Source organism: Coregonus clupeaformis, chromosome 13, assembly GCF_020615455.1.
Source record: "Coregonus clupeaformis isolate EN_2021a chromosome 13, ASM2061545v1, whole genome shotgun sequence".
In the NCBI taxonomy this organism is placed as follows: Eukaryota; Metazoa; Chordata; class Actinopteri; order Salmoniformes; family Salmonidae; genus Coregonus; species Coregonus clupeaformis.
This window is the reverse complement of record NC_059204.1, coordinates 49,798,925-49,818,206: the sequence shown is the minus strand read 5'-3', so window position 1 is coordinate 49,818,206 and position 19,282 is coordinate 49,798,925. Positions and strand designations below refer to the sequence as shown.

At 41.7% G+C, this 19,282-nt stretch overlaps 1 long non-coding RNA gene across 1 annotated transcript; it reads right to left on the bottom strand.

Moving 5' to 3' along the window:
- Nucleotides 1-308: 308 nt before the first annotated feature.
- On the bottom strand, nt 309-5,793 carry LOC121580274. Its single transcript, XR_006003010.2, has 5 exons — nt 5,635-5,793; nt 2,021-2,128; nt 1,611-1,623; nt 1,248-1,305; nt 309-707 (listed from the first exon to the last, which is right to left on the bottom strand). It is a non-coding gene; the product is annotated as an uncharacterized LOC121580274 (long non-coding RNA).
- Nucleotides 5,794-19,282: the final 13,489 nt, after the last annotated feature.

Sequence of the window (19,282 nt, the reverse complement as noted above, 5' to 3'; positions counted from 1 at the left end):
CACACCTCTCTGATTCAGAGGAGTTGGGTTAAATGCAGAATAAATATTTTGGTTGAATGCATTCAGATGTTTAAATGAGTAGGTATCCCCTTTCCCCTTCCCTCTAGTCACTATAGAGTATATAGGGAATAGGGTGCAATTTGGGACACAAGGCATAAAAGACGGCATGTTCTATTGGGATTAGAAAAATATCAATGGCCAATGTTATTTAAATATTTTGGGGAAAATATTAAGTTCTATACACACAGCCACACAGATGCCACAAAATAGTGCAGACATACAGTAGGTGACTGCCGGTTAGAGAAATATTCAAAAATTGAAATAGTTTTAATAAACAGATGGAATTAAAAAAGATAACATTAAAATCAAACCACACCAATCCATACCGAGCAGGTAAAAGGGGCAGTGGTATTAGCATATATCCAATTATCTCTCCTTCCTCCCAAAGTGTGCACTTTCCTTCACTTATTTGAAAGGAAATGGCTGGTATAAGGAATAATGTGGAAACTCCCACTAGCCCATGCCGCAACCACTATGCTTTGATATTTGTGGGAAGTAGTGAACAAGAACACACTTCAGGAGAAAGGGGAGATGTTATTGGGACGCACCCACATTCACTGTTGTTGCCGTAGACTCCTAGGTATATCCTGGATATGTGGTGCATGCCCTGGCTATACCACGAAAGAAGACTTCTGTTTGAATTCCCCCTGAAACAGACACAGAGCAGATAGAAAATTACGAAACGAGGCTACACCTTTTCACTGGAATACAAGACCAAAGGACAGCAACCATTAACTCTTTAGAGATGGTACGTGGTCCTCTGTAGCTCAGTTGGTAGAGCATGGCATTTGCAACGCCAGGATATTGGGCCTGATTCCCAGGACCACCCATGTGTAAAATGTATGCACGCATGACTAAGTCGTTTTGGATAAATGCGTCTGCTAAATGTCATATATTATATAAAACACTTCCCTGACAACCAAACTATATAATACACTACAATCAAAATAATCATCTAATTCTCAAAAATGGAATTTGAGAGCAAAGAGAGAACAAAGCATATACAAATGATTTATCAGCCAAGAGTTCCTCCTAAACAGAAAAACAATATTGTCTGTTATCTTTTGAATAATCTTCTCTGTTTGCTCAAATGTTACAAACATACCAGAGAGATGGAAGAAATACTATGGAAATGAAAGTCTAAAAAACACAAAAGCATCAGACTTGTAAAGACAGATGAAACTTACATCCTCTTCATCGCCATACTCAGATGTTGGCTGGTAGACCACTGAGGGTTTGGGTTTGCTGTAAGAGGAACACACCAAATGAACCTACAGTGATATCTAGATATCTATCAGCCACTTTAAAGTGTCCCATATTGTTGTATTATTTACTGTTTATATGTTGTTGTTTTTTTATTAAGTGTAAGGAAATGCTACATATAGCGCTTCATTGAAAAACATCCAAACTAAGCCCTCAGGAACAGGGGCTGAGGTAACCAGAGAAGGAAATGGATGTAATATGACACTGGCACTAGAAAACCAATTTGCTAAGTCACGCATTAACATAAGCAGATAGAAAGTAACCAGCTACTAAAAGAGTCCACTTACCTTTCACTCTTTTCTGTGAGGGCAAAAGAAAAACACAAATAACTAGGGAGTGAAATGTTGTGAATGATGATTGGAATATATATTTGAAGAAGGTTATAAACATTATGAACTGCAAGTTATCAGTCACTGATCTGGGCCTGTATTTATAGTGTCTTGGAATAGGAGTGCTGGTCTAGGATCAGGTCCCTTCTGTCCATGTAATCTTCTTCATTATGATCTGAAAGGCCAATCTGTTCCTAGATCAGAACTCCTACTTTGAGACTCTTTATTTGTATTTTTTATTTATTTTTCACCTTTATTCAACAAGGTAAGCCAGTTGAGAAGAAGTTCTCATTTACAACTGCGACCTGGCCAAGATAAATGAATACAGGACCAGGAGTGGTTAGGGTGAATCGGGGGTGTGAACTCACTAGGCAGGTATCCTTTGCAGCCGGCGTACCACAGTCCGAAGCCCAGCAGGGCCAGGGCTAGGAGAGCCACGATCACCCCTGCAACAATACCTCCAGTGTTGATGTCACCTAGACAGAGGAAAAGGAGACAGAGAGAGAGAGTAAATTCAACCAAAATGTATCTGTTCATGTATCTTCCCCCACTATTCATACTACAACTATTTGCACATTGCTAAAGCTGATAATATAACACGTGAAATGTCTTTATCTTTTAAAAACTTTTTTGAGTGCAATGTTTAATATTAATTTCTAATAGTTTTGTTGATGTTAAATTAGTTTATTCTCAGTTTTATTTGTTTATTTCACTTGCTTTGGCAAATGTAAACATATGTCAATTAACCACCAACTCAACCGGCATGACAACATGTCAGGTGTACAGGTCACATCATGTGAATCTGCTGCAACAGGGTTATCTAGATTTACCTGTGTGTGGTATGACCTACATTTGAATGAAGGAAACACTCTCCTACATCATCTTCACATATTTGTATTAGGCCAGTAATCTACTATCAAAACCAAAGAAGAGTGGTTCACATTAGGGAAGAAATTAGGGAAATAATTTCGCTATTCGAATAGTATCATGATTTTTGGGGGGATATACAGTGAGGGAAAAAAGTATTTGATCCCCTGCTGATTTTGTACGTTTGCCCACTGACAAAGAAATGATCAGTCTATAATTTTAATGGTAGGTTTATTTGAACAGTGAGAGACAGAATAACAACAAAAAAATCCAGAAAGACGCACGTCAAAAATGTTATAAATTGATTTGCATTTTAATGAGGGAAATAAGTATTTGACCCCCTCTCAATCAGAAAGATTTCTGGCTCCCAGGTTTCTTTTATACATGTAACAAACTGAGATTAGGAGCACACTCTTAAAGGGAGTGCTCCTAATCTCAGCTTGTTACCTGTATAAAAGACACCTGTCCACAGAAGCAATCAATCAATCAGATACCAAACTCTCCACCATGGCCAAGACCAAAGACCTCTCCAAGGATGTCAGGGACAAGATTGTAGACCTACACAAGGCTGGAATGGGCTACAAGACCATCACCAAGCAGCTTGGTGAGAAGGTGACAACAGTTGGTGCGATTATTTGCAAATGGAAGAAACACAAAATAACTGTCAATCTCCCTCGGCCTGGGGCTCCATGCAAGATCTCACCTCGTGGAGTTGCAATGATCATGAGAACGGTGAGGAATCAGCCCAGAACTACCCGGGAGGATCTTGACAATGATCTCAAGGCAGCTGGGACCATAATCACGAAGAAAACAATTGGTAACACACTACGCCGTGAAGGACTGAAATCCTGCAGCGCCCGTAAGGTCCCCCTGCTCAAGAAAGCACATATACAGGGCCATCTGAAGTTTGCCAATGAACATCTGAATGATTCAGAGGAGAACTGGGTGAAAGTGTTGTGGTCAGATGAGACCAAAATCGAGCTCTTTGGCATCAACTCAACTCGCCGTGTTTGGAGGAGGAGGAATGCTGCCTACGACCCCAAGAACACCATCCCGACCGTCAAACATGGAGGTGGAAACATTATGCTTTTGGGGTGTTTTTCTGTTAAGGGGACAGGACAACTTCACCGCATCAAAGGGACGATGGACGGGGCCATGTACAGTCAAATCTTGGGTGAGAACCTCCTTCCCTCAGCCAGGGCATTGAAATTGGGTCGTGGATGGGTATTCCAGCATGACAATGACCCAAAACACACGGCCAAGGCAGCAAAGGAGTGGCTCAAGAAGAAGCACATTAAGGTCCTGGAGTGGCCTAGCCAGTCTCCAGACCTTAATCCCATAGAAAATCTGTGGAGGGAGCTGAAGGTTCGAGTTGCCAAACGTCAGCCTCGAAACCTTAATGACTTGGAGAAGATCTGCAAAGAGGAGTGGAACAAAATCCCTCCTGAGATGTATGCAAACCTGGTGGCCAACTACAAGAAACGTCTGACCTCTGTGATTGCCAACAAGCGTTTTGGCACCAAGTACGAAGTCATGTTTTGCAGAGGGGTCAAATACTTATTTCCCTCATTAAAATGCAAATCAATTTATAACATTTTTGACATGCGTTTTTCTGGATTTTTTTGTTGTTATTCTGTCTCTCACTGTTCAAATAAACCTACCACTAAAATTATAGACTGATCATGTCTTTGTCAGTGGGCAAACGTACAAAATCAGCAGGGGATCAAATACTTTTTTCCCTCACTGTATGTATATTCGATATACTATACAAGTGTTTTTTAAATAACGTTTTTAACCTGAGCACTGCTGCGCGATGGATAGAAGCTGGCGCTCTATTGCTGCAGCTGCAGATGGGCGGGTTAGTAACGTATGATATGGGAGAGAGCAGACGGATAGAGAGACGCCAAGGCAACTCGGCTACAGCCTAGACTAGCTAACTTGTAGCAGCCACAATGTAATTTATCATCCCATACAACAGTGTCTGTCTTGTGTCTTGACCACTCTGGTATAATAACAACTGGAGATTGCGTCCAAAATGTCCGACCGTTGTTTTCAAGGTGATCTACTCATGTTCCGTCTATATTTGGGTTGCATCACTAGCACTCAGTGCGCACAGGGAGCAGCGACGTCATCACATCCTCCAAAAACATGGCAGACATTGGATGAATATAAAATGTTAATATCTCCGGCTGAGTGTATTTTTTTTAAAGTGACTAAAGTGTCTTATTAGGAATATACTAATCTGACTTCTCCATGTGGCGGTCCCAGGCCCCCAGTATCTGGACCGTGAAGTCACGAGCTCTGCTGGTTGGCTACTGTGTAGCAACCTAGCAGTGCCAGAAGCCCTGGTCTGTCCTAGAAAGCCTATGTAAATTACGATCGCCAGAACGGACAAAAGAATTACACGGCTGTTTTGCGCTCTAAAATCTGTTTACGGTGAATTATTTTAAAGTTATCTACAAATCGCGATATTTAATTAAATAGTGATCAAATACGGCGCACTTCAAATTCAAATACTTTCGGCTTCATGTGCCATTGGGGGTTTTCCATAGGAATACGTGGATGAGTTCAGCGCTATCATTATCTACTGGTTTTAATGTCTATGGGCAGTCTATGGAAATGGTCTTTCTGGACCGGGCATCAGTTAAACTGCAGTACTGAAGCAAAACTGTAGGAGCAGTTGAAACCGTGCTTATAGACCGGAACCCTGGCCACTTGGTCTTGACTGGAGTAGCATAGAGCCTGTTGGTTGCTCCGTGTAGTCTACACCTTCTCATTTCGTTATCTTTTCATTCCGTAATTGTATTCCATCTTGCAGTGCATTAGTGAACTCTCACTCCACATTGAGCCTCTTTGTCCCCTTGACTGGCCAACAAAAAAACAACAAACTACACATGAAGGCTACCGGGAGCCTACCAGCCTTTTAAAATGGGGCACACCATGCACTTCATAAAAACTCAATTGAAAAGTTTGATTTCTTATTAAATTAATTATTTGAAATGTCATGGTTCTTGTATGCAACAATGTAACGGATATTTTTCTTAAAATTAGAAAAAGCATTTTCAGTGTTAAAATAGGCCTATAATTATTTTTTCTTGCAAAAATGTATACTCACAAGTATTAAAATACTAATGTCCGTTCTGATATTCAAATAATCGTGCACATCCCTAGTTCACATTGAGTAGATGTCCCAGTAAATTAGGGCTAACCCCATTTAGTCCACTGGTCGATTGTTTGGTCGATAGGCTGTTGGTTGACCAAGATTTTCTTAGTCAAGCAGTCGCAAATATATCTATATTTTTTATGGCACACCAGACACCTGTCGATTCACGCCTGTCTAAGTGGACTAATCCATTGCGTAGGCCGCGGGGATGTCACACCAGTATCACAAGTAGTACATTTACCCTCAATTACCATCATTTCTAACCTACAATGTTTGTTTGGTTACGGTAATTTCTGTTAATGCATTCAATATATTATTATTATTATTATTATTATTATTATTATTATTATTATTATTACAGTCTTTTACGATTCTCATTGTCGGAGTGGACACGTTGTTTGCGAACCGCACAACCTAGGCTACACTTGTGAGGAACACGTTTTGGTGTATTTAATTCCATTTACAAGTTTGTCAATTTATTGTCTTTTGTTTGTAGCGCTCCTCTCAATGTTGAGTAAGGATGAGCACCTGATTATGCATACGGCAGGTCTAGGTTACCTGGCCTGCGTGCAAATGTAGTCCTATAAAGGTGCCCATTCAAGGATCTGAAAGTATTTCTGATAGTCAACTCACCACCACTGAGGAGCTCCTAAAAGTAATTTGTTCTTCACCTCAAACAGCATGTAAACAAAGTCTGTTTTTACATCCATTGAGAATGACAATAGTTCCTCAACGTAGTCTATTTGAAAAATCTTTCCAGCTCTCTTTCGATAACCACTCTGCGTGAAAGAGGAAGAAAATGTCATGCTCTGATCCGGTGGAAATAGTCCTACCTGATTACTTCTTATCCCTTAAGGAAACTCTGCGAGGCCAGAATATTTTTTACAATATTGCAAGTTTGCTAGTGCAAGCTTCAGGCCAGACCCAAGTTAATAGTTGATACAATGTTTCAAGTTCCTTGCAGACAGGCCATGCATACCTGCAGGCTGTAATGTTTTTATTTGTTGGCTTTATGTAGGCTATTTTTACATTGTTGGCAATGGCAATAGAAGTTACTTTTAGAATTTTGCTGGAAATACTTTATTATAAATGAAACTGTTCCACGAATATGTGTTTATGAAAATCATAACTGGCATGCAGATCAGTACAAATGGTAAGATAAATTGGCACTCCAAATGGAAAAGGTTGCCGACCCCTGGTGTTGCCTATTACCTACTAACAACTTCAGGAGCGTAACAGCAGGAGTCTGACTTCCATTCTGAGGTTGTCAGACTTCCATTCTGACAACCTCACAGCTATAGTCTCCTGTCTCCATCTTAGAAGCAAAGGGAAACTCTTGCAGGGATAGAAAGAAAGAGAGGAGATGTTTTCATGTACTGATATTAAATACAGGGTGAACAATTGAAATAAGAGATGTGACTTTCAATACCACACAGTACCGTTGTGTTAGCCTGGTCCCAGATGTATTTGTGCTATACAGCCAACTCCTATGGTCAGTCTGTTTGGCATTACAATGACCATATAGGAGTTAACTATACAGCACAAACACTGGGAGCTGGGTTGTATTCATTAGGCACCAAAACAAGAACTGAAACAGTCCAATAAGACTCAACTTTACGGGCAGTGGTCACATATGTCAAACAAAGTGCAGCCTATATATAAAAAAAAGACAATTTTGAACAACTACCCAGTCTTGTAAATGTTTTTGACGGCATAAAGCACTTGACTCGGGAAGAACGCCATCAATCAAACCTTCATCATTCCTGTGCATAGGTCAACACGTTCATCCAAGGCCTCCCCAATTATTATTATTTTTCGATCTGGTCTCATCGCTGCAACTCCCCGACGGGCTCGGGAGAGGCGAAGGTGGAGTCATGCGTCCTCCGAAACATGACCCACCTAACCACGCTCGTTAACACCCGCCAGCTTAACCCGGAAGCCAGCCGGACCAATGTGTCGGAGGAAACACTGTTCTAAGGCACTGCATCGCAGTGCTAGAGGTGCAGCGGTCTAAGGCACTGCATCGCAGTGCTAGAGGCGTTACTACAGACCCGGGTTAATTCCCGGGCTGTGCCACAACCGGCCGTGGCCGGGAGACCCATGAGGCTGCGCACAATTGGCCCAGCGTAGTCCAGGTTATGGGAGGGTTTGGCCGTACAGGATTTCCTTGTCCCATCGCGCTTTAGCGACTCCTTGCGGTGGGCCGGGTGCCTGCAAGCTGACTCCGGTCACCAGTTGTATGGTGTTTCCTCCGACACATTGGTGGGGCTGGCTTCCGGGTTAAGCGAGCAGTGTGTCAACAAGCAGTGCGGCTTGGCAGGGTCGTGTTTCGGAGGACGCAAGGCTCTTGACCTTAATCTCTCCCGAGTCCGTACGGGAGTTGCAGCGATGGGACAAGACTGTACCAATTGGATATCACATAAACTGGGGAGAAAAAGGGGTAAAAGTAAAACATTTATGTAAAATAATAAACATTTGTGTTATTAGCCTATTTAGCTAGATCAAACCAGCTAATCTGATACTGCCATGATGGATATCAGAAATTGGCTTTGCTAAAGTACCCAAACAAAGCCAAAGGAGAAGGGGACAACTGGCTACTGTGTCAGTGGATGTTAAAAGTTGTGACTGCACTGAAGTTTCTCTCTGACACTGAATGTAAGCGTTCGTAAAACACAGAAGTAAGACTCGAGGCTACAAGGCTGCTGAAGGCGGTGACAGTTGACAGCCACCATGGTGCATAGAATCCTCAGTCTTCTCGATCCTCCAAACAAATTACTCCAGGCAAAAGCAACAGATCTTTACATTGAAGTCAGTGGTCCGCAGTGTGTTGGAGTGCGTCGAGCTGCTGAGGTGTGACAGCGAGTTCGAAACCCTTTGGTAACAGTTCAGTGCCAGTGGCACTAACGAACCACCAGCTCCAAGCAAACGATGACGTTATGTAAGTGCAACTCTCCAGCAATACGTGGTAGACAGTACAGTAGGCCAGCTTGACAGAGGAGAAAAGACAGTGTAAAAGACTGAATCGTTTTGACATTTCACCAAGAACAGAGAACGAAACATCCCTTTACACAGAGAACCATGACTTTTCAGAAAAAGGTGAAACCATTGCTGCACTGAAACCACTGCTGGATCTAAGCAAAACAGAGTTTAGTGTCGCTCGCCAGTTTTTGCAAACTGAAATTGCCCATTCCTGCTCCAATGACGACCCCACTTGATATCCTGCAGCGATTCTCTGGGCCTCTCCCCACTATGCCAACTGTACTTACAGCACTGACAAATGGATTGACCTTTGGGCCCTCCACAGCTACATGCAAGAACGTATTTTCCACTTTGACAAACGTGTTCAGTCAGCACAGAAGAAGCACACTACACCTGAGGAATGCTCAACTAATCCAACTGGCATTTGAGGGGGATCTTACAATAAGATTTTGGGGAGAAATGGAATGATCGATTACTCAGGAAGTTCCACAGAGCATCAAGGAGGCTCTTCTGAAAAGAAACAATCTGTTTTTTATCAATATCTTGGTGGTATAGCAAATGACTTCCTTAGCCACCAGCCTTTCAACGGCCTTGCTTTAGTGTAGGGGGCTGTCCATGGTGCTGATATAGCGCAGCAGAAATGTAATGCCAAGTTGGCTCTCAATGGTCTCAGCATTTGAACTTATGTTTACTGTGGTATTGCGTGATATAAGCAGAATTCAATATAATTCCAATGCAACAACCCAAATGACACCCCTGGGTATAGTTACATGTTTCATCATACAAATAGATGTATTCTATTATGATTTTCTCACTAGCCTATTGATTTTCGTGGTTGTAAATGGAATTGTACGTATTGGAAACATGTTTATGGTAGGCTGGCATTGCTTAATTGATTACATGGGTTGAATTTGAGCCACAGAAGTGTATTGTGCCATATCACAACGTGTTGCTGAACTCATGAGTACTATGATTATCCATGTTTGAAGCATGCCTGCATCTCACTGTAGTAGGCTGTTTTGGATCTCCATTCGCCTTTTGTTTACTGTTAATGTAACTAGCCTTTATCGATCTGGTATTTTGTTTAATAGGCCTACTTGGTATCGCCGTTTTGTTTTCATGCATGAATAACTAGGTTGCTACTTTCCAATGCAAGAACCCCCCAAAATTGTGCCCCCTCACTGATTTCAACTGCCCCCTTAGTCACTTTATCCTGGCGCTGGGTCTGGATCCACCTGCTGCGGGGAGTGCACCTGGCCTGGGGAGACCATCAGCTGCGCCATGGCTACCAGTGACGAGCGACGGAGGAACGACGGGGGGGGCACCAGAGATGGACGAGCCTACAGCGGCATGCTTCTATTGATTTGGCTCGGATTTGGTAGAATAAATCTGCCCTGCAACAACTAGTGGTGGGAAGATTTTTTATTTGCAATAATTGCAACAGGCTCTCAGCTACTTTTAGTTATAATTTTTTTTAATCAAATCACCCACTGATGTGTAGTTTTTTTTTATTCCAGAGTGAAAACTTACAGTGGGGGAAAAAAAGTATTTAGTCAGCCACCAATTGTGCAAGTTCTCCCACTTAAAAAGATGAGAGAGGCCTGTAATTTTCATCATAGGTACACGTCAACTATGACAGACAAAATGAGATTTTCTTTCTCCAGAAAATCACATTGTAGCTTTAATGAATTTATTTGCAAATTATGGTGGAAAATAAGTATTTGGTCAATAACAAAAGTTTCTCAATACTTTGTTATATACCCTTTGTTGGCAATGACACAGGTCAAATGTTTTCTGTAAGTCTTCACAAGGTTTTCACACACTGTTGCTGGTATTTTGGCCCATTCCTCCATGCAGATCTCCTCTAGAGCAGTGGTGTTTTGGGGCTGTCGCTGGGCAACACAGACTTTCAACTCCCTCCAAAGATGTTCTATGGGGTTGAGATCTGGAGACTGGCTAGGCCACTCCAGGACCTTGAAATGCTTCTTACGAAGCCACTCCTTCGTTGCCCGGGCGGTGTGTTTGGGATCATTTTCATGCTGAAAGACCCAGCCACGTTTCATCTTCAATGCCCTTGCTGATGGAAGGAGGTTTTCACTCAAAATCTCACGATACATGGCCCCATTCATTCTTTCCTTTACACGGATCAGTCGTCCTGGTCCCTTTGCAGAAAAACAGCCCCAAAGCATGATGTTTCCACCCCCATGCTTCACAGTAGGTATGGTGTTCTTTGGATGCAACTCAGCATTCTTTGTCCTCCAAACACGACGAGTTGAGTTTTTACCAAAAAGTTCTATTTTGGTTTCATCTGACCATATGACATTCTCCCAATCCTCTTCTGGATCATCCAAATGCACTCTAGCAAACTTCAGACGGGCCTGGACATGTACTGGCTTAAGCAGGGGGACACGTCTGGCACTGCAGGATTTGAGTCCCTGGCGGCGTAGTGTGTTACTGATGGTAGGCTTTGTTACTTTGGTCCCAGCTCTCTGCAGGTCATTTACTAGGTCCCCCCGTGTGGTTCTGGGATTTTTGCTCAACGTTCTTGTGATCATTTTGACCCCACGGGTTGAGATCTTGCGTGGAGCCCCAGATCGAGGGAGATTATCAGTGGTCTTGTATGTCTTCCATTTCCTAATAATTGCTCCCACGGTTGATTTCTTCCAACCAAGCTGCTTACCTATTACAGATTCAGTCTTCCCAGCCTGGTGCAGGTCTACAATTTTGTTTCTGGTGTCCTTTGACAGCTCTTTGGTCTTGGCCATAGTGGAGTTTGGAGTGTGACTGTTTGAGGTTGTGGACAGGTGTCTGTTATACTGATAACAAGTTCAAACAGGTGCCATTAATACAGGTAACGAGTGGAGGACAGAGGAGCCTCTTAAAGAAGAAGTTACAGGTCTGTGAGAGCCAGAAATCTTGCTTGTTTGTAGGTGACCAAATACTTATTTTCCACCATAATTTGCAAATAAATTCATAAAAAATCCTACAATGTGATTTTCTGGAGAAAAAAAAATCTCAATTTGTCTGTCATAGTTGACGTGTACCTATGATGAAAATTACAGGCCTCTCTCATCTTTTTAACTGGGAGAACTTGCACAATTGGTGGCTGACTAAATACTTTTTTCCCCCACTGTAAATGGAGACTGGGTGAAAGTGGGAGGGTAGAGCGAGATGACAAATTCAACGACAGCAGTACTTTTCAGTACTCAAATGGGAGAGTGAGACATGAAGAATGCGGTTTTACTTTTAAACTCGATACGATTGGTTTTCAATTTCAAAAAGCAGTTAGTGTTTAACCAGGCAAAGCCAAAGAGTAGGCTGTTGACTGTTGGTTACGGGGAAGCAAGCGAGTCGCCTGCGCGATGTGTAGCCTATGATCAGAGGCAGAGCAGAGCCTGCCTGCCCACACTCAGCGCTTGCTTCGCCACAGCTCATCAACTGATGTAGGCTGCGTGTGCCGGTGTGGTGTGTCCTTCTCACTGCTAGCTAGAGAACAGAACCCTCGCTGCTGTGCGCGCCCAGTGCTGCTAGTATTCTGCATATACAGTAGTAGCCTATCCAGTCCAAGTGCAAATACAAGCACACAGGAAGGCGAGTGAGTCACCAATGGTCAAGAAGGCGAGTCCGAGTCACCAATGGTCGGAGTCACAAGTCATGAAAATCGGGATTCGAGTCAGACTCGAGTCCTGGACTCAAGTATTACAACACTGGACTAATTCCCTTAATAGAGCAGGGCTTTGTGCCTTTGTGAGATCGGACATTGTATATAAATGTCAAATCTGATTTTATCAATGAACTTGAGAGATTGTTTGGTTGGACATATGCCTTTCAAAGACCAAGACATTATTGCTGTGGGTGTGTTAGAGACCGCCCAATCAGAACTCCCTTTATGACAATCTTGAAAATGTACCATCAACCCGCTTTGGATTGCTGGACAAGGAAATCATTTTTCATGTGGGACAAACCATCCTGCAAATTAATCAGTAAGTGGAACAATAGCATATGGAATCCGTAAACATTACCCTTTGCACTAGAAAAAGTGTCACAAAACTGTTAAAATCAGATCAGTAGCGGTGAGTGGCTAAAATCACTGGGGAAGCCAAGCCAGTAAAAAAGCCATATTGCAACCTATGTTGTGATAATTGCGTTGTTTGCTCTATAACCCATTTGTTCATACGCCAACTTTATATAAATAAGGCAGAGACAACAAAAAGACAATCACACAGTGGCAGAATAAATTCAACTACACATGTTTGTTTCACCACAAAACCGGAGAGCAACATCTGTCCGGTGAAGTCCACAAAGCAAATATTGCATGTAACAAACAGTTACATGACATACAGCATGGTCCAGCAAGTTAATGTTTTCTACACTTTACTAAACAACTACCGATTTAGAACCAGAGTTACCGCAACTCAGCACAAAGACAACAGACACGCTATTACAGCACCATTTAAACACCATCAAATCAACTAGGCTATAATACAGTGAAAACAAACTTTAAAATAACAAAAACAATTTAGTCCAATCAATGATGCTAACTATCATGTGGTTGTCTATGGTACTGGTTTCTGTCTGTGCGGATGTGTGCGTGCGCAATAGGGCTGTCCCAACTAAAAAAGATATATTGGTCGACCGAAAGTTGTCTGTTCTTTCGACCAATCGATTGGTCAACATTTTTAAACAGGTATTATTCTATATATGGAGACACGCTATGTGTTTGAATAAAATCAACTATATGCATTTAGCTTGTCTGATGCTATAAACTTACGGTTTGATGAAGACAAATGCCTCAAGTTGGCGCCAGAGATCTAGATAACCAGAAGAAAATAACCTTAACCTGACCCAACTATTCTCCTCCTGCTCCTGCTGGCTTTCGCAGATTCTGCCATTACTCTCCTGAAGTTGCCGGTAAAAGGCTATACGAGTTGGCAACCTTTCTCATGTGGAATGCCAATTTATCTTACAATTTCTACCGATCGGCGTGCCAGTTTTCATATGCACATTTTCATTAAACAGTTTCATTTAAATGTATAATAACGTCTTCATATCTTAAAATCTTTGTTATGTTGTTAATCAAAATTCTATCCAAATCTAAATGAAAATGATGAACCTAAAAAGTCACTTCTATTGCCAATCATGTAAAAATAGCCTACATAAAGCCAACAAATAAAAACATTGCAGCCTGCAGGTAGAAAATTTCCTGATAAAAATAAATATCCTATAAATCACATTGGCTACACATGACCTGTCTGCAACGAACTTGAAACATTGTATCAACTATTAACTGGGTCTGGCCCAAAGCTTGTGCTAGCAAACTGGCAACATTGTATAAAATATTCTGGGCCCTCAGAGTTTCACACCCCAGTGAGCTCGGGACAGACAGCTGTAGGCTATTTGTGCAAGGGATAAGAAGCAGTGTTTGACTTTACCGGCACCTCAAATATTCTACTGCTTACGCTCCTTTTCCTCTTCTGGAATATTAGCAAAAAATTATTGTGGAGCTCCTGCACCTAAATATAAACAGTACCAGCACCCAAAATGAGTACCGGAACCTATTTCAGTCCAAGTCAAGCACTGATAAGAAGTAATCAGAAAGGCCTATTTTATGACGTTTCCACTGGATCAGAGCATTACATTTTTGGTTAGAGTGGTTATCGAAAGGGAGAGAGCTGGAAAGACTTTTCAAATACATTGAGGAACTATTGTAATTCTCAATGGATGTAAAAACAGACATTGTTTGCTTGCTGTTTGAGGTGAAGAAAACATGACTTTGAGAAGCTCCACAGGTCATTAGTGGTGGTGCGTTAAGCCAATCAGAAATACTATCAGATCCCCAAATGGGCACATTTATATACATTTGCGCGCAGGCCAGGTAGTCTATAGGCCTACTTCTATGCGTGTGCATCCTTACTCAACATTGACAGGAGCGCTCAAAACAAAAGACAATGACTAAATTGACAAAACTCATAAATGGAATGAAATAAACCAAAACGTGTTTCTCACAAGTGTAGTATAGGTTGTGCACTCTGCAAACAATGTGTCCACTCCGACAATGAGAACGGGAAGACTGGAATAATAATATTGAATGCATTAAAATTAATGACCGTAACAAACATTGTGGATTAGAAATTATAGGAATTAACGGTAAATGTACTACTGGTGATATACAGTATGTAATGGGGAATGTATATACTAACAATCAATCGCAAACAATTCACACAATGAAGTTATGAAACAATGAATGTGCACAAATTGGCGGGAGAGCGCGCATTCTGGAGAGAGAAGTGCATTGTACATCTGGGCATATGGTCACTCCGAAGTCTGCATTGGCCATGCAGCATTTACGGTGATATGGCCTCAGCAGAAGTCAGGACATTCATACTTCTTGCGCTTTGTGGAGCAGTGCAGACCTGTTGTCAAGGAAGTGAGTTTGTGTTTATACAGGATTTTATTTATTTACCACCCCCAGCTACCGTCAACCAATCATGTCAATGCAGAGCTATACAGAGCCCTCCGCATTGTTACAAAATATGTGAGGCACTTGGCGATGCGGTACGGAGCTCGACTTGGCCTCCTCATGCCTCTGGAGGCTCCGCAACTGCGTCACACCCTCCATATGTAGCCTCCGACCACATTTTGGGATCAAGCATGAATTGGCTTTTAGTCTAGGCCTCCGCAAATGATTAGTTCACTGAGATGGGCGCAAATATATATTTGTTACTGCTCGTTTAAAACAATCTTGGTCGACCAACAGCCTAAAGACCAAACAATCGACCAGTCGACTAATTGAGGTCAGCCCTAGTGCGCAAGTAAAGAAATGTCATACAGTAAGCTTTTAGTTGATGTCATAGGCTACCTAGCTAAAATGCTTGCTAGCCTAACGTTAACTTCCTCACATGGGCAACAATGAACCAGCTAAGTTATCTAGCTAGTTAACGTGAGCCTACTAGTCTACATCTAGGCCACATATTGAACTTCAAATCGTCTCAGGCCAGTGGCACAATATATGAATTTATGGTTAGAGCAGAATCGCCGTCATAATCATTGGCCTGTACAGAGAATTAGTCAAATACACAAGCCCAAATCCCCATCTCCATCCATGGCTTAGGAAAGGGCCAATTTAGCAAGTTAGCTACTGCAGGACAACACCAGAAACAGACACGTTTTTCTGACAATGACGTTTTGCTTTAGATGTAATTTAATTTGTGTGAAGCCAAATCCAAACCGACCTCCCTTGGGGGGGTGGGGGCTTCACATACTGAGACAGAGGGGCCCTGTTTCCCTCGCTCGGATGATTTCTCTGGTGAGATTCAGCCACTTGCGAATTGAAGGGTAATTACAAAAACAAAGGGAGACGAAAGATACATTTTATCGGTCAAATATTTGGGGAAGCCTGGCTTCCTTTGGCATGAATACACACCACTGAATCAGAGCCCTCAAAAGCACAGTGTTGACATGTTTAGGGAACACCTTGGAAAAGTTGACAGGTCACCTGTACCTTCGGGTTGTTAACACTGTGGCTCCCATTAGGCAAGTTAGAGTAAAGCAGAGATCTAGACCTTATTTAATCATAAAATCATTGAAGCCATTGAATCACAGAACAAGGCCTTTAAGAAATATAGTAAAACCCAATATCATTCTGACATCCTTTTATATAAAGGTCTCAGGAGGAATGAGGTTCAGAAGAAGATTGTGGAAGCCAAGAGGGGGTACTATACTGACAAAATTGCAGAGAACAAAAACGACCCCCAAAATTCAAAGAATTAGGATGTAGTAACTCGGCCAAAAATGAATCCAGTAGTATTGCCTAGACATTATGGACGAGGTGGTTTCCAACAAAACAATGGTGGCTAATGAATTCAACTAATATTTTACCTCTTGCCAGTAAGTTGGTTAGCAACTTACCCACCACCACTGGTTTGTTTGGGAATTACCAACTCAAGAGCTACTACTCCAAGCTAGGGGTCCAACCAAACACTTTCTCCTTTAAAAAAGTGTTTCAGTAGCCAAGGTAGATAAAATGCTAGCGGAGCTTAACTGCACCAAAGCCACTGGCTTGGATGCTATAGCAGCAAGGGTTTTGAGATGCAGCGGTTCAAAATTGCCCCATGTATCCTCTCTTGCTCAAGGTACATTCCCAAAGTATATGAAAATGGCCAAAGTCATTCATTTGCACAAGAAAGGGAGAGTAAGACCAACCCTGGGAACTACAGGCCAGTCTCCATCCTCAGTGTCACGTCACAAATCTTGGAGAGTGAGTGGTTCATGAGCAGCTCTATGAGTATGTAAACAATCTCATGTATTAATTCCAGTCAAGGTTCATAAAATCGTACTCTACTGACTCATGCCTCCTATACTTAAAATACCCACATAAGGATGGAGATTGATAACGGTGCTGCTTGACCTCCAGAAGGCTTTTGATACAGTTAGTCATAACATCGTACTTGCCAAGCTAGAGGCTCTGGGGTTGGGAAGTACCACTCTTGAATGGGTTAAGTAAGTCGGGGAGGGAACAAGTGGTTGAAGTAAATGGTTTGCCCTCCGAGGCTAAACCCATAAGCGGTGGAGTGCCACAGGTGAGCGTGCTAGGGCTTCTGTTATTCCTGCTGCACAATAAATGATATGAAGGATGTAGGGCTGACCCCAATTAGTCGACTGGTCGATTGTTTGGTCGATAGGTTGTTGGTCGACCAATACTTTTTTTTGTCAAGCAGTAGCAAATATATATAGGCTATATATTTGTTTTATGGCACACCAGACACCTGTCTGATTCGCGCCTATCTCAGTGAACTAATCCATTGTGGAAGCCGTGTGGATGGCACAGACCAAGAAGAAGGGGATGCACGTCTATCAAGAATGTGCCATCTCCTGCCAATTTGTGCACATTCATTGTTTCATAACTTCATTGTGTGAATTGTTTGCCTTGATTGTTAATGTATCAATACCCCATTACATATAAAAATCACCAGTAGTACATTTACCATTCATTCCTAATCTACAATGTTTGTTTGGTTATGGGAATTTCTGTTAATGCATTCAATATATTATTATTCCTGTCTTTTACCGTTCTCATTGTCAGAGTGGACAGGTTGTTTGCAGAGTGCACAACCTATACTACTCGTGAGAAACAAGTTTTGGTTTATTTCATTCCATTTACGAGTTGTGTCAATTTAGTCATTGTCTTTTATTTGGAGTGCTACTGTTGAGTAAGGATGCGCAGCTGATAACGCATAGAAGTAGGCCTATAGGCTACCTGGCCTGTGTGCAAATGTAGGCATATAAATGTGCACATTTGGGGATCTGATAGTATTTCTGATTGGCTTAATGCACCACCACTAATGAGCTAAGTAATGTTTTCTTCACCTCAAACAGCAAGCAAACAAAGTCTGTTTTTACATCCATTGAGAATGACAATCGTTCAATGTATTTGAAAAATCTTTCCAGCTCTCTCCCTTTCGATAACCACTCAGCATGAAGGGAAAATGGCCACTAAAGTAAGGTCACTGCCAGGACCAAGTTCTTGGCTTGGAAGTCTAAGATGTTGGACAAAGATACAAAGAAAGTGCTAGCTAATGCGCTCATCCAATGTGATTTTGACTATGCTAACACCTAGTTCGAAGGCTTAACTAATCTACTAAAAAGCAAGCTTCAGATAGCCCAGAACAAGTTGATTAGTGTGGTGTTGAATCGAAGCCCACATACTCATACTGGTAGAACCTAGTTTCAGGAGCTCAACTGAAGGTGAAATCCTGGTTAATGGATTCCATATGTGTTATTTAATAGTTTTGATGTCTTCACTATTATTCTACAATGTAGAAAATAGTAAAAATAAAGAAAAACCCTGGAATGAGTAGGTGTGCCCAAACTTTTGACTAGTACTGTATATTGTAGTGAGATCATTTCTTTCTTTCAGGATATAAATACAGAGTATGTCCACATCACCGTCAGACCACTTTATTGGTAAACTACACAGTAATGTAATTCTTTTTTTTTTTTGTGATCCAATACGTAATAGTACAATGACACCTTTGTTTTTAAGCCCTGGATTTCTAACCCCTTGATATTATTGTTGGATATGATTTTAATAGCTAACATTTCAAATGGCCATTATAAGAAAGTATTCAGACGCTTTGACTTTCCACATTTTGTAACGTTACAGTCATATTCTAAAAGAAATATTTTTTAAACAATTCCTCATCAATCTACACACAATACCCCATAATTACAAAGTGAAAACAGGTTTAGACATTTTTGCAAATGCATAAAAACAAACAGAAATACCTTATTTTCATAAGTATTCAGACCCTTTGCTATGAGACTCAAAATTGAGCTCAGGTGCATCCTGTTTCCATTGATCATCCTTGAGATGTTTCTACAACTTGATTGGAGTCCACCTGTGGTAAATTAAATTGATTGGACATGATTTGGAAAGGCACACAAGGTTAATGAACTAAAAGTAGTGATCACTTGGAGGCACTCTTCCTCTCTCATTAATAGACGGACAGACCTGAGATCTGATTGGCCGCGCTGGTCTGGGGGGACGTATCTGAATGTGTGACATTCATTAGTGTCCCCTGTCCTTATCATTAGAATCCCATTGGCTGCCCATGCAATTATG